Genomic DNA, 16413 nt, shown 5'->3' with positions numbered 1-16413 from the left:
AAGATGACGGGTCACGCAACGCACAGGCACCCCATAAACAAAAATGAACATGAACGCAACCCCTCGTAGACCACGTGCGTGGAAAAATGAACCCGCACTACGCTGTGGCACCCAGAAACACAAAAATAAGCATACGCGTAATGCACAAGGCCTACAATGACCTCTGAAGGGGTACGCGACACACGGGGCAAGCACAGTTGGAAAATACATGCGCGACTCACCATATGCCTGGAAAAAGAATGTGAAAAAGACGCGCAAGTGCGTGTTGGCAAAACCCCCGCCAAAAGAAGAACTGTACGCTGTTTGAGGAAACAGGACAAAAGAAGAAGTGAACGCTGTTTGAGGAAACAGGCCCAACAAAAAAATTGAACGCTCTCAGAGGTAACAGGGAGTACGAACTTGAAACGCTGTGAAGTAATCGCGTGTGAACCGACAAGAAGTACAAAATTCACCCACTCGCTCTCCACGAAAAGCACGTACAAGAAAATGGCATCCTACATGTACCTTTTAAACCGGCCCACACGTACAACGTCACTTATGCCTGTATGCGCTAAGGCCCTTTCCTTTAATTACACAAGCTGACACTCGGACGTGCAGTTTTTGCACGTGTACGATGAACATGCACCCGTGTTGAGGGAAACGCCCTTGCGCGTCACGTCACAGATGTGCTTACGCGCTAAAGGGCCTTTGGTCCAATGAATTCACATACGTGCGGTGTATTCACGTGCTGATTCACTATGCACCCGTCACGAGGGAAACACCCGCGTGCGTAACATCAGAGACGCGCTTACGCGCTAAGGGCCTTTCCTCGAATTACACGCTGACATGCAATTTTTTCACGTGCCAAATCACTCCGTATCAAGATGGCCACGCGACAACACACGGAAGACCACGCTCCTGCCCAGAAGGCCGAATTACTACCCCCAAGAGCCCCAACCACGCTCCCACCTGCCATCTGCTTCTGCCTGCCTGCCTGCTGCCCACGTGCCCTGCAATTTGCTGCCTGCACGTCTGCCAGGGGTGCAGTTGCTGTGATCACCCCTGCTGGAACTGAAGACTCCCGACTGGGATACCATCGCTCCACAGCCCAGCCCCAGGACCCAGTTGCCCACTCACACCTGCCTCTGGGGTTGCCCAAGATCCATGTGGCCTGGTGACACCAACTTGCACCGCCACATGTGGCTTAGACTTGCTGACCTGGAGGTCAGCCTGGGAGTCATCCTGTGCCGGTTCAGGTGCCACAATCGGCCGGTCCAACAAGTGCTGAGCTGGGATGGTGTCAGCTATGTTTCCCACAACCATGGGGGGGGTGGGGCATGGGTGTCCCTGATTGGTCATCCACAAATGGGGGTCTAGGGGAACCCTGCAAATCCTGGCCACGTCCCTTACCGCGCCCACCATGCCCACCTTTTGAAGGTCGCCACCTTTGCCTCCCTTACCGCTTGGTTGCCTCCCAACCATGGCACTGATGTTGTTGTGCGTATGCGAGTAGCAGTAAACTATTGTCCTGGGCGATTGGGGGTGAAAGAGGCAGGGTACTACATGGAATTCATACCCTAGTGCTCTAGCAAGGCTGTCTGTGACCCCTGGGGGAAGATGACGGGTCACGCAACGCACAGGCACCCCATAAACAAAAATGAACATGAACGCAACCCCTCGTAGACCACGTGCGTGGAAAAATGAACCCGCACTACGCTGTGGCACCCAGAAACACAAAAATAAGCATACGCGTAATGCACAAGGCCTACAATGACCTCTGAAGGGGTACGCGACACACGGGGCAAGCACAGTTGGAAAATACATGCGCGACTCACCATATGCCTGGAAAAAGAATGTGAAAAAGACACGCAAGTGCGTGTTGGCAAAACCCCCGCCAAAAGAAGAACTGTACGCTGTTTGAGAAAACAGGACAAAAGAAGAAGTGAACGCTGTTTGAGGAAACAGGCCCAACAAAAAAATTGAACGCTCTCAGAGGTAACAGGGAGTACGAACTTGAAACGCTGTGAAGTAATCGCGTGTGAACCGACAAGAAGTACAAAATTCACCCACTCGCTCTCCACGAAAAGCACGTACAAGAAAATGGCATCCTACATGTACCTTTTAAACCGGCCCACACGTACAACGTCACTTATGCCTGTATGCGCTAAGGCCCTTTCCTTTAATTACACAAGCTGACACTCGGACGTGCAGTTTTTGCACGTGTACGATGAACATGCACCCGTGTTGAGGGAAACGCCCTTGCGCGTCACGTCACAGATGTGCTTACGCGCTAAAGGGCCTTTGGTCCAATGAATTCACATACGTGCGGTGTATTCACGTGCTGATTCACTATGCACCCGTCACGAGGGAAACACCCGCGTGCGTAACATCAGAGACGCGCTTACGCGCTAAGGGCCTTTCCTCGAATTACACGCTGACGTGCAATTTTTTCACGTGCCAAATCACTCCGTATCAAGATGGCCACGCGACAACACACGGAAGACCACGCTCCTGCCCAGAAGGCCGAATTACTACCCCCAAGAACCCCAACCACGCTCCCACCTGCCATCTGCTTCTGCCTGCCTGCCTGCTGCCCACGTGCCCTGCAATTTGCTGCCTGCACGTCTGCCAGGGGTGCAGTTGCTGTGATCACCCCTGCTGGAACTGAAGACTCCCGACTGGGATACCATCGCTCCACAGCCCAGCCCCAGGACCCAGTTGCCCACTCACACCTGCCTCTGGGGTTGCCATGTCGGGCACAACACCATCTGGCACCACTGGCAACCCCCAGCCAGAGAGGCAGAGGGCCAACAGCTTCAGTGCCAGGGAAGTTGGTGTCCTGGTGGAGCAAGTCCTGGGGCAGTATGATGCCCTCTTTGGAAGTTCGCGCGCCGACTATGAAGGACGGACCAGGATCTGGATGGACATTGTGACTGCCATCAACGAGGAGGGGGGGCAGTCCGCGACATCAAACATGTCAATAAGCGCTGGGAGGACTTCAGGTCCAGGACCCTCGACAAGGCCCAGCGCCTCTTGAAGTCAGTGGATGCCAAGGGGCGCCGGGGCCACCTGTCCGACCACCAAATGAGGGTCCTGGAACGCATATGCCCAGAACCCCATGTCCAGGTCCTTGAGAAGCAGACCCGTCTGGAGTCGAGCGGTAAGTGTACATGCATACTGGTTGGAAGCTGTGTGTGTCGTGGTGTGCCAGTAGTGTGCAGGTTGCACATGTGTTTCTGTAGGGCCATGTATGGATGTGTATGTACAGGGGCGTGAGGCTGACATATGCGAATCCTCTCATGTGTGAGACACATGGATGGTGTATGTGTGGGTAAGCATGGATGCCAAATGCAGATGTGGGAGCACACATGTTTGAATTACTGGGTATGTACGTTGGCATGGTTGTGGTGTCACACATGGATGTTGGTTCCAGCTTCATGTATCTGCACTGTGAACATGAGCATGTGTGTGTGTATTTGACAAGTGTACAACTGTGATGCAACATGGATGCATGTGGCACTGACATGTAGAAGGCTGAATGCCAGATGTGACATGGATGGCGATCTCATCACTCTGACAGTTGGTGGACATGTACACATGCAAGTAAGTGTGTTGGTGTGTGTGCATGTGTTGTGTACTCCCCGTGTTTCATGTGACGTCAGGCTCACCTTCGGATGCTGATGCTGTTTTATGTGTATGGATGGTGCTGCCTGGTGCAATATTGCTGTGGAATTGCTCATGTGTGTGAGTAGAAATGACATGTGTGTTAGGGAGTGTGATGCCATGTCTGAAGTTTGACACTGCCACTCATGTACAACTGTCATGTGTGTATCAGTCCATTGTACAGTGCCCTGATGCCTGTGTTCTATCTCTCCCTGTCTGCAGCGTCAACTGATGAAGAGGGCGGGGTGGGTGCTGTGGAGCAAAGCGGCAGGGATCGCACCACCAGCCGGAGACGCAAGGCCCGTCTCCCCTCCCAGATTGTCATCTCTTCGGGAAGTTGGTGTCCGGTGGAGCAAGTCCTGGGGCAGTATGATGCCCTCTTTTGAAGTTTGCGTGCCGACTATGAAGGATGGACCAGGGAGTGAGGAGTCTGGTGCTGCGGCCCAGGCCACAGCTGCCGGGGTAGGTCCAAGAGGTGGAGGTTGGAGATGGACTCCTTGGCAGCAGAAGGGGCAGCTGAGACCCCACAGGGTCCGACAGAGGAAGATGGCATGGAGTCATCCAGGTTGATGGGGGGTTTGGAGTAGGAGGCTGTGGAAGGGACACACACAGGGTCTGGAGGTGGGGATTCCACTGGTGCCAGTGGTGCAGTACAGGGGCAGGGAGAGGAGGCAGCACAGGCCGCCGCGGAGGTGCCTGTGTGTAATCCTGTCCCTGATCCTGTGAATGCATCATCCGTCACCAGCAGGTATGCCTATGTCCAGACCCGTTTTCAGGGAGGGAATGGGTGCACAACAACTGGCCTTCATCTCCCTGTGGACGTGGCTATCCGGGACCGGGTTGAGCCTGTCCTGGCTGGGATAGCGTTGCGTCAACGGGGCATGCGAGGTGACCTGCGGTGTTTTCGTGAAGGCACTGCATGTCATCTCGGATGCCTCTTTGACCGCGTTGACCTACTGGGATGGGTCACCAGTGCTAGATTCCTCCGTGTGCTGGACCTTCTTGCGACCCCCTCCTCACTTGAACCCCCTACGCGCCAGTCGTCCTCCATGCCATCTTTCCACCCATGTATCACCTGGGTACCCTGTGGAGCTGCCTCTGACCCAGCGGCCAGACTGGTGGAGGACACATTCCTGCCACAGTCGGGAGTCGGACGTCCAGCCGGAGGAGGACGTGCAGACAGCAAGAGCCAGGGCGTAGGCACAGGCACAGCAGCAGCAGCAACATGGTGGGAGCAATGATGGCTCGGGCCTTCAACATCGGAGGAGCAGGCATCGGCCAGAGGGCAGGAGGACCCAGGATTGCAAGTGTCTACCATGTGGCAGCGGTTGGGCCACGCCATAGATGCGGAGTGGCAGCGGGCAGAGGAGGCACGGCTCACAATGGTCAGGGAGGAAAACTCCATGCGGAGGGCACTGAGGCGGGCCGAGCGCCTCGAGGCAATTCGCAGGGAGTTGGAGGTCAACATGTCATCGTCCCTGCGAACCCTCGGGGCCATGGAAAAGGACCGCCTCCAGGACACTGAGAGGGAGTTCGATGATGCCCTAGCCCGGGACATCAAAAAGTGAGCCATCAGACTAGCCCGCTGCCATTGTAAATAGTAAGTTAGTTAGTGTTAGGTGTCATTTTGGTTTTCATTTTTTTTTGGGGCGCTTGGACAATACCCCACATTTTTGTATATAGTTCTTCATTAGTTAGTGTATTTTGTAGGTTTCATTTGGACAGTTGGGCTCATGGACCCAGGATTTCATCCTTGTAAATAGTTGGGTTGTGGATTTGTCGGCATTTTCTTTTTTGATTTTTCCATGGAGCAATGGATTTAACTTTTTCATTTCTGTTTGGATTTGCTTTGTTGGAAGGAGACTTTGGAGACATTTTTGATTTCATATATTTTGGATTCTGATTTCCGTTTTTTATCATTATGTGACATTCTGCATTGTTTTCATTATGTCCGTTGTTTGGTCTTTGAATTTCTTTCACCACATTTTTTGTTCAATACATTTTTTCTCGTACTTCAATGTGTAGTATTCTCTGATTGGTTTCATGCATGTCACAATGTGGGTTTTCATATTCACTGGCACCCATTGTGTGTGTGTGACGGACATGTGCTGATGTACATGCATGCCATTTGGGTTGTCTCATGTAATGGGCATTTCAATGTGGGGTGTATGTTATGCTTGGTTGGTTATTTGGGCAGGGGTGGCGTGCCATGGGATTTTGGTGGCCATGAGGGCCATAATTGTGGGTCATGTTGACATGTTGGGGGGGACATGAGTGGGGGCCTGCTGGCAGGTGCCCCTCACTGCTGGGGGGTAGGGGTGCAGGGGGACATGAGTGGGGGCCTGCTGGCAGGTGCCCCTCACTGCTTGGGCATGGGGGTGCAGGGGTACATGAGTGGGGGCCTGCTGGCAGATGCCCCTCACTGCTGGGGGGTGGGGTGCAGGGGGACATGAGTGGGGGCCTGCTGGCAGGTGCCCCTCACTGCTGGGGGGTGAGGTGCAGGGGGACATGAGTGGGGACCTGCTGGCAGGGCCCCTCACTGCTGGGGGGTGGGGTGCAGGGGGACATGAGTGGGGACCTGCTGGCAGGGCCCCTCACTGCTGGGGGTGGGGGTGCAGGGGGATATGAGTGGGGGACTGCTGGCAGGTGCCCCTCACTGCTGCGGGGTGGGGGTGCTGGGGGACATGAGTGGGACATGAGTGGGGGCCTGCTGGCAGGTGCCCCTCACTGCTGGGGTGTGGGGGTGAAGGGGGACATGAGTGGGGGCCTGCTGGCCGGTGCCCCTCACTGCTGGGGGGTGGAGGTGCTGGGGGACATGAGTGGGACATGAGTGGGGGCCTGCTGGCAGGTGCCCCTCATTGCTGGGGGGTGGGGGTGCAGGGGAACATGAGTGGGACATGAGTGGGGGCCTGCTGGCAGGTGCCCCTCACTGCTGGGGGGTGGGGGTGCAGGGGGACATGAGTGGGGGCCTGCTGGCAGGTGAACCTCACTGCTGGGGGGTGGAGGTGCAGGGGGACATGAGTGGGGGCAGGCTGGCAGGTTCCCCTCACTGCTGTGGGGTGGGGGTGCTGGGGGACATGAGTGGGGGCCTGCTGGCAGATGCCCCTCACTGCTGGGGGGTGGGGGTGCAGGGGGACATGAGTGGGGGCCTGCTGGCAGGTGGCCCTCACTGCTGGTGGTGGGGGTGCAGGGGGACATGCGTGAGGGCCTGCTGGCAGGTGCCCCTCACTGCTGGGGGTGTGGGGGTGTTGGGGGACATGAGTGGGACATGAGTGGGGGCCTGCTGGCAGGTTCCCTTCACTGCTGGGGGGTGGGGGTGAAAGGGGACATGAGTGGGGGCCTGCTGGCAGGTGCCCCTCACTGCTGGGGGGTGGGGGTGCAGGGGGACATGAGTGGTGCATGAGTGGGGTCCTGCTGGCAGGTGCCCCTCACTGCTGCGGGGGTGGGGGGGCATGGGGACATGAGTGGGGGCTTGCTGGCAGGTGCCCCTCACTGCTGAGGGGTGGGGGTACAGGGGGACATGAGTGGGACAAGAGTGGGGGCCTGCTGGAAGGTGCCACTCACTGCTGGGGGTGGGAGAGCTGGGGGACATGAGTTGGTGATCATATTGCAAGGTGACATGTGGCTTGGCTGGGGGGAATGCCCATGGTGGATGGGCTGCCTGCGGGACATGACCAGGGGTGCAGGGTAGTCCCGTGTGGTGTGGGCTGCCTGCAGGGGCCGTGGAGGGGATAGAAGGAACACCTGGGAGGACCCACACTGCCAATTCATGTGTGGGACTCCCCGCGCACCCCACTGGATACACGTACCCCGCTCTGACAGCGAAATCGCGTGTGAAACTTCACGTGCACCCCGAAATACACGTACCGCGCTCTGACAGCGAAATTGCGTGTGAAACTTCACACGCACCCCCGAAATACAGCAAATTTGCGTGTTAAACTTCCCGTGCACCCCTGAAATACACGTACCACGCTCGCACAGGGCCAATCGCGTGTGAAACTCCCCACGAACCCCAGTAATACACGTACACGGCTCGCACAGGGCCAATCGCATGTGAAACTCCCCGCGCACCCCAGTAATACACATACCCCACTCGCACAGGGCCAACCAATCGTGTGTGAAACTTCCCGTTCACCCCTGAAATACACGTACCCCACTCGCACACGGCCAATCGCGTGTGAAACTTCCCGCGCACCCCTGAAATACACGTACCACACTTGCACCGGGCCAATTGCGTGTGAAACTCCCCGCGAACCCAGTAATACACGTACACTGCTCGCACAGGGCCAATCGCGTGTGAAACTCCCCACGCAGCCCAGTAATACACATACCCCGCTCGCACAGGGCCAATCGTGTGTGAAACTTCCCGCTCACCCCTGAAATACACGTATCCCGCTCGCACAGGGCCAATCGCGTGTGAAACTCCCCGCGCACCACAGTAATACACGTACCCTGCTCACACAGGGCCAATCGCTTCTGAAACTCCCCGCGCACCCCAGTAATACACGTACCCCGCTCGCACAGGGCAAATCGTGTGTGAAACTTCCCGGCACCCCCGAAATACACGTACCACGCTCGCACAGGGCCAATCGCGTGTGAAACTCCCCACGCCGGGGTGTATATGTATTCGGAGGGGTGCGCAGGGAGTTTTACAGGCGTTTTCGTGGTTGGGAGCTGTATGCTGGTCCAATGGCCTGTGCGCCATGTACAGGATTTGTGTGCTGTGCATGGCGCACGGGGAGGGGTTGCAAGTGTAACTGGCGCTGCTGGAGGGTCGCTGCGCCACTCTGCGCAACGGCTGGTTTTGGATGTTGAAATCCATGAATACGCAGTGCGCGGAAATGGATTTTAGCGCACGCGGCTGGCGCAGATTGTTGCACGCGCACACTGTGCGCCGGTCGCATGCACCACTTGTGTGCTGGATTCTATGAATTACCCCGTTTATCTTTTTTTATACGGCAATTGTGTTTGATACATAGTGGACACATTACTATTAATTCAGTCGCATTGGTAACTAATCAATCTTGGCAAAATGGGACATCTCTCCCTCTTACTTGATGAGAAAAACAGCAATTTTTCTCACATGTGACACTGCAATCTTAATGAATTCGTACCATAGGTAACTCAGTAAAACAATGCCCATTCAATACTGGTGCTGGGACCTGATTTAACCCTGTTAAGGCGCTATATCAATTTTTGTTCCAATATTTTCGCAGTGCTATATCTCTATCACCTCCACGGGAGAGTGGCTTCACTGTCTGGTTCACAAACCATAGTATGTCTGTATGTTTGTGTTTTTCTTCATAAAATGTTCCACCATAGGGTTTTCTGGTTCTTGATTCTAAAGGCACAATCTGTGCTCAGATATACTTTGATGTATTTCTCGTTTTGTTTTTCAGATATGGATGAGGCCACAAATTCACAGTCTGGCCCATTAAGGTCTATGTTCTTCATGTTTTGAGTCAACCCACAGGCAGAGCATTTTCCACATTTGTGATGATCTACAACTGGTGCCATTCCACATAGACTTGTGACTGTAGCATCCTTGGGCGAGAGAGTGGGTGTAGGGTGGGTTGGGGTATAGAGGGTGGTGGTAGGTTTAGAGAGAGTGTGGTTAGTTTGGGTGGGTGGGGTAGATAGAGTGGGTAGGGTGGGTATAGAAAGAGAGAGTGGGGGTTGGGTGGGTGGGGGTACAGAGAGTGGGGGTAGTGTGAATGGTGGTAGAAAGAGTGCAGTAGGGTGTGTAGGGGCAGAGAGAGCGGGGATAGCATGGGTGGGTGGAGGAAGAGAGAGTGGGGGCATGGTGGGTGGGGGTAGAGGGTGTGGTGGTAGTTGGGTGGATCGGGTAGCGAGAGTAGGGTTATGGTGGGTGGGTGTAGAGAGAATGGGAGTTTGGTGGTTGGGCGAGGTAGAGGGTTGGGTTGGGTGGGCAGGTGGTTAGGGGTAGAAACCATGGTGTTAGGGTGGGTATTTAGGGTAGAGAGAGTGGGGTAGGGTAGGTGGGGCTAGAAATAATGTGGTTAGAGATAATGGGGGTAGGATGGGTTGGGCAGAGAGAGTGGGGGTAGAGCGAGTGGGAGAAGGGTGGGTGGATGGGGTAGAGAGTGTGGGTAGGAGGATGGATGTAAGGTTGGTAGGGGTTTAGAGAATGGGGCTAGGATGTGTGGGTGAAGGTAGAGAGAGTGTGGGCAGGGTGGGTGGGCGTGATAGAGTGGGGGTAGGGTGGGTGTAGACAAAGTGGGGTGGGGTTGGGTGGCTGAGTGCTGGTAGTTGGTTGGGGGAAGGAAACATGAACAACTGAGCAGCGTCAGGAGGACTTGCTAAATATAGCCTAAAATAGCCCAAAAATAACCCAACCAGCACAGTATGATTTATACTGTGCAGCGCTGCCATTTGCATGTTCTCCAGTTGCTCCTGTGGCTCTGTAGGAAATGTGGGTTGGGTTGGTTAGTAAGGGACAGAGGAACAGGATAGAACGTGTGCTCATCTGTTGATGTGTGCAGAACCAGGAGGAACTGGTGTCTATGCATATGTGAGCTTCCTGGGTGTGCTTTGTTATGTGCATTGGGCCGCGTCGTAAGGGTGGTGTCCAGTGTCTGAGTTGTTTGCAGGTATTGGATTTTTAGTACACTTAAAGAGGGGTGTGCAGTTTGCAAGTTTTTAGGTGGCCCGTTTCATTAGCCCTCTGGGCGTGTGTTGTACATGAGAGGTCTGGAGGAGAGAAGGGGGTGGTTAGTTGGTTTCAGGTGAGGGAAATTTGGGAGGATGTCACCAATATATCTCCATAGCTAGACACGCTGGTAGCAGCAATTATATTTTTACAATTTTTGTGTTCCTTCTAGTGTGCACTTTCACGTTTAATGTGTATGGCTACTAAACGTGGCTAGTACCCTGAAATGGCCATGCCACAAGATTTATTGTGTACGCTTAATTTCATCAAATAAATGGGGAGGCGGGAGGAATTTCTAAAGAGGTAAACATATTTCGTAAATAATATTCATGTGTTTGCTTTTGAGATAAACTGGCATGTGTTTTAGAATTATTGGTAAAGAAAAGATCTGTTCAATTAAACCTGTTTGACAAAAGGAAAATGTTTTCAGAGGCATTTACTGGTGAAAAACACCTGGTAAATGCTTGTGTTGCATACCTAGTGTGTAAGCCGTAGAAAGGAATATTCAATATGCCCTCTTTGAATTATCTGGTCTATAGTAATTTGTACAAATGTAAAACATTGCACTCTCAGTACTACGATGTAAGTTAAAATGTCCGCCTAATCAAAACTCCTTACACTTGGGTTATGTAGATGTGCAGAGGTAATGTGTAATTTATAGGGTTCCAGGAACCAGCTTTACACCTGTAATTACAGGCCAAGTGTAGTTGTCAGCTTACATCATGCAACATCATTGGACCTTTCAAATGTAAGTCAAAAATCGCCAGTGATAACTAGGAAAAACTGACTGACAATGGATCAAAACTACACGTTAACACAGTTTTGTATGGGTCTTCATCAGGTCAATACCATCTGGAAATACCGCTGGGATACCGCCAATGTAAATAGCATTACCGCTACTCAGTCTGGCACAATTTGCGCTGGATCACAAGTAGTGTTAAGGCGGCTAAGCCCCATTCCCCATTGGGTCAACCTAATGGAGTTTTTTAGTGCTACTAGCGCTGGTGCAATTAGCGCTGCGCTAATATCGGCAAAAATAGGTGGAATGTGGAGATCTTTACCTCCAGAAAAAAGGGGCGGTGACAGGAGGAAAACAGAGCAGCCGCATATGCCTCAGGCAGCAACTGGCAACAATCTGCTCCCCCGGAGCCTCTCCTCTTGATCAGAGCCGTTCCTGTGTGGCCGGTGGCAGCACTTTTCCTGGTCAAGTTTCTCCTTGGTCTTCTGGGGCTTCTCGGGCCTGCGGCTAATGTCAGAGGGGCATGGAGAGGGCAAGATGTCCCCAGAAGACACTGTCGCATGGCTGCTGTAGGAGATGTTTTTTTCGGTGGTGGTACCGACTCACCCCCTTGCCACTCATGCGTTAGGGTGTAGCGCCTTTGATTTCATAAATCCTTATTTTGTTTGCGGGATGGGTGTTCACCTCTCTGGGTTGGGAGTAACGACCCAGGGGTATCAATGAGTGTGCATGCGGCTCCTGGCATTGCATGTGATGGGTGTGGGGGTATAGAGAGTGGGGGGTGACGGCAGACAGGGCGGGGGTAGAGTGAGTGGGAATGGGGTGGGTGGTAGTAGAGAGGCAGCCGTGGGATGAATAAAACAAATGCAGCCAAAAGTAGCACAAAATCACCCAATAGTATGTGAAAAAGGCACAAAATAGCCCAAAAGTCAAATCACTACGCAGCTGGGAAATATAACGCCTTGCTGACTTGCTTCTTACAAAGATGCTGATTGGAACAAATCTTGTTACGGCGCTCCTCATTGGGTAGTACGTCGGAGGAGTTTGGAAAAGGACATGTTAGTGAGTTGGTCATTTCATGCCATGGCATTGCTGGTTTCTATGCAAACCAGATATTCTTGGTTCAGAGCCCCATTTCCCTCTCTCTCTCTTTTGTAACAATGTTTTCTGCAAATGTTTGGGCTTGCACCACAAACATGTGCCAAACCCAAAAATAGTATAAGAAGTTCCTCTAATATCCACTGGGAATTAAAACGCAGGCGAAGCTACTTTGGGAAACAATAATGCTAAGGCTGAATAGCCATCTCGATGATGCATAAAATAATACCACATAAGGAAAGTGCGATTTAAAAACCTGAGTGTTTTTCTGAAGTTACTCATTTATTGTTCATATTTGGTGTTTTATTTATTTGTATTTATTGTTTATTTATATAGTGCTTATACACAGGTGAAGTGGTTCAAAGTGCTTCAAGGCAGGATGGGAACAAGGAAATACAGTAATCATTCTTAGGCCTTGAAGATTTCGAATAAGCTGAACAGGTATGTTTTGATATAACATTCAACAAAAAGGGGTTAGCTTTGATGCCCAGGATTTGTGTTTTTAAATATCTAGTGTATAAATAGATACACATTTTGTATGTGTATGACAATAGTAATGATAAAAAGATGACATGCTGTGTATGTGTCAGCAAAAGGTTTTATTGATTATTGTTTGCCAGAGTTTAAATTGAACGTTTTTGTAAATTACTCCTTGGCACAGGCTCTGATGAGATATGTTCAGTCTAGAGGAAGGGGACATTGGTGTAGTTGCATGTGTCGGAAAATGCTCGCGGAAAATCCCCATTAGTAATCTGAGCAAAGACAGGCCAGGTCCCTGGCTGTAACAAGGACTCCAAGATGTGACATCAGGACTTTCAAACATGGAGCATCTGAATAAATGTGTTATGGGATGAAGAGGAAGTGGTGCCAGAGATGAACACAAACCAAACTGGCAAATAGATGTGGGGGTTTACAGAAAGTAGAAGCAATCTTCTACAGGATCCCCTTAATCTATCTGCAGATCGCAGACCGTAGCAATGAAGGTAAACTGACCGAACGAGTTTTACCTTATAGCTGCGTGCACAGACCCATACACACCTTGCAAGTCCAACCCATCTTCAGTAAATGAAACAAATGAAAACTCAGTACAGCAATAAACCAGCATGTTACTCTAAAAAAGTTTTACCTTTTCAATAAAATATTTCCAAGACAAAGGTTACAAAAATCCAATTCATTAAGGGCTTGGCTGTGTATACTGTCTAGTTGGGAATCGTACCAAAATGTAGACCTGAAAATTGCGACGGCCGAAAATGCCGACTTTTTTTTTTTAACCCCCCCTTACACCCCATATATAAGTGGGGGTATAGAATATAATATTCATGTGGGGGGTTGGCTGCAGGGGGTCTCCCCCGTATATATATGTTGTGTAAAGGGTTAAAAAAAAATTGCATTTTCGGCCATCGCAATAATCACATAGATTTTCTAGTTGTGCAAACAGAATCGTGTAGGGTTTGTTTTCTCTTCCTTTTTTGTGGGTATAATTGTGATCCTAAGGTGGGACGGACGTTGATCCTAATGGATTCCTCTTCCACCAGAGGGAGTGTGCGGGCTCCAGGGTCATGACTCTTCACCTGTGTGCACGTGCCCTCTCTTTCAATGCATCTATGTGTGGTTCTCCTGCAGGAATGTCGAAATACTATTGCTTTACAGAGGATGAAAAGTGAGTCACAAAGAGTCACAAAAGGGGCAAGGCCTGGGAAGTGTGATACAGTGGATTCCTGCGCTTATCCGAATTGTGCACTTTTCTTTTAGACTTCACGGCACCCGTGGCTCAAAATAGCAGTGTGTTCAGACTTTGGAACCCTTGTCCATGCACATTCCGTACACTAGTGTTCTGATTACAACGCTTGGCCTACAAGTAGCATACCACTAAGTATTGACAATAGCTTGGCTCCATTATGAATGGCAGAGTGGCCCATTGTGTTCTGTTTGTATTTAGCACATACTTTACTATTTATAAAGCGCCAACACAGACAGAGGCCTCAGAGTTCAGACACAAAAAGAACAGGACAGGCACCAAAAGGAAAGACAAGAGCAAAAGCTGGGGGGAAGAATAAAAGGGGACCGAATCTACTCCGCTTAACTGCTTTCCTAAATGCCTTATTTTTAGTGATCACTGCTTCATGCACGCCGAACTTTTCCAGATAAGCGGACTGAAGCACAGAGGATCCCAACATGTTAGAGATGTGAGGGAATAAACATTGCAACAGTGGTCTCCTGGCTCCAAGATCTGCATGTATCCCTCCAGCAGTTTTTCCCAAAAATAAATAGCTATTAAAATAATTTGAGGAGAAAAGTGCCTCTGTGACCGGCTTGCACGATAGAACCTGTATGGGCAATAGGGACCCAGAGAACTTGCGGAAGTGTATTTGCCAGGAAAAGGTACATGTCTGACGCACTGGTATTTGCTAAGGTTGAATACCATGACCAAGTAGTTATCGTTAAGTTGCTGTTTCCATAGGAAGAACACTTTTTGGGTGGCTTATAACTCCGCTCCCCCTGGATGAATCCTCACCAAACTTTGCAATAAAAGTATATGGCCCACCCTAAATTTTCTTTGCAAACTTTGGTGAGGTTTGGTCTGGGGTGGCAAAGTTATAGGGGTCTCCCAAAACTTCTTTTTTTACCATAGACTGAATGGGGGAAAAACTTTGCGCATGGCTACAGTGGAAACCGCTGGACGGATTTTCACAAAATTTGCGGCAGGAGCAGCGGTTTTGTCCCGAAAGCGTGCTTTTGTAAATTTGGTGAAAATCCTTCCAGTAGTTTTCTTTAAAACGATCAAAAAGTAGGTCTCAAAAAATGTGTGATATCTATGTCCGCTCCGTGGAGACACTTCCCTGTTCGCTCCGCGGGCAGGACACCAATTGGCTAATGGGCTTGCGTCATGTCTGCGGACAAAGGCCAAAGTCCATGCAGCCAAGACCAAAGTTATAAGCACTGAAGTTATAAGCCACCACGGGTTTCATATAGTGTGCTGGTTATGAGCAGGACGTAGAGTCTTGGGTACATGGCCGAAGTTATAAGTACTGAAGTTATAAGGTGGGGTGGATTCACAATTAGGTATGGATACATACACAAAGCGCTCATTAGGGATTTGTTCTTTTGTCACATTGTTGCAGAGAGTGCATGTGTGTTTCCACATGTATGAAATCTGAAAGATTTCATTTATAGGTATGTTTTTGTTTTCCAGTGCTTGTAGTAAGTACATTAGAAATTCTTGTGGATCTTCTTGTGAGTTTATAGTGAATTTCAACATTCCAGCACAGTAATCCAATTCTTGTCTTAGTCCGTGAACACTATACGTGTTGTCAGGATTGTTTGTGGCATTTCTATGAAGGACTAACATTTGCAAACACAATTGGTCTGTACTGTGTAAGTAAATGTTGTCAACAATTGGTGGCAATTGAAATAGAATATTCATTGCTACATTTGCGTAACAACTTACACCAGTTACATTTGAAAATTTGAATGGACCAGATAGTTCTGTGTCCAAGTTATTTTTTTTCCGGAGTGTGTGTTGCTTCTTTAAAGAAGTACCTGAGTTACTTTGACTAATAGGTCTTCTTTGGTTATGGTAATTGATGAAGTATTGGCTTCTTTTACTCTCTTTGGAGGATTTGCAGTCAGATTCTGTTGCATTTCAGTTTGAATTAGTTTTCTTTTACAACATTTTCCTTTTTGTGGCACAGGATATGCTTTTAGGCGGGGGGTGTATAGTGAACGTAGTCTATTGTATTCTAGAATGCAAGGAATATCAGTGTTGACTTTACTTGCATCAAAGTTTATTAGAAATTGACCGTCAAGTGTACGTAAGCATGATAGTGCTTCGTAGGTCATGCCTTTTTTAAAGACTGTGTTAGCAATATCTATCAATGCTTTGCTTAGGGAAAGACCTTGGGATTTATGAATGGTGACTGCATATGCAAGAGTTAGAGAAAATTGTTCTCTGCATACATACATGTCTTTGAAGAGAAGGAATCGAGCTTTTGAGCGTCCTATCCTTTTTACTTCTGAAAGTTTGTCGAAGAGATTATTGACAAACTGAATGTTGTTGTCACGTGGGTATGTTTGAAAGCCAACAACTGTACCCAGTGCTCCATTAACTAGTCCTTGCTCCACGTCAAGGTTACGTTTAAGCATTACTCTACAGTTTAAGGATAATTTTAATATTTTCTCCAACCCAGCTGTGTTGGAGATAGAATTTTCTAAGGTATTTAGTCCTGTTGTGGTTTGTTGACACATTGGTAGTGTCATACCATGG

The 16413-nt window shown here is 50.1% G+C and overlaps 1 protein-coding gene and 1 long non-coding RNA gene across 2 annotated transcripts in view; one reads left to right on the top strand and one right to left on the bottom strand.

Annotated features, from left to right (window-relative positions):
* The window catches only part of LOC138511030 (uncharacterized), a 53466-nt gene extending 40902 nt beyond the window's left edge, over positions 1 to 12564 (top strand). Inside the window, exon 4 of the long non-coding RNA XR_011280548.1 lies at positions 12486 to 12564. This is a non-coding gene — a long non-coding RNA (uncharacterized lncRNA). The remainder of the gene's footprint in view (positions 1 to 12485) is intronic.
* The window catches only part of RASEF (RAS and EF-hand domain containing), a 706663-nt gene that overhangs the window by 645036 nt on the left and 45214 nt on the right, over positions 1 to 16413 (bottom strand). The window lies entirely within an intron of this gene.

Source organism: Ambystoma mexicanum, chromosome 6p (genome assembly GCF_040938575.1).
Source record: "Ambystoma mexicanum isolate Mex_15411 chromosome 6p, UKY_AmexF1_1, whole genome shotgun sequence".
In the NCBI taxonomy this organism is placed as follows: domain Eukaryota; kingdom Metazoa; phylum Chordata; class Amphibia; order Caudata; family Ambystomatidae; genus Ambystoma; species Ambystoma mexicanum.
This window is presented reverse-complemented; position numbering and strand designations above follow the sequence as displayed.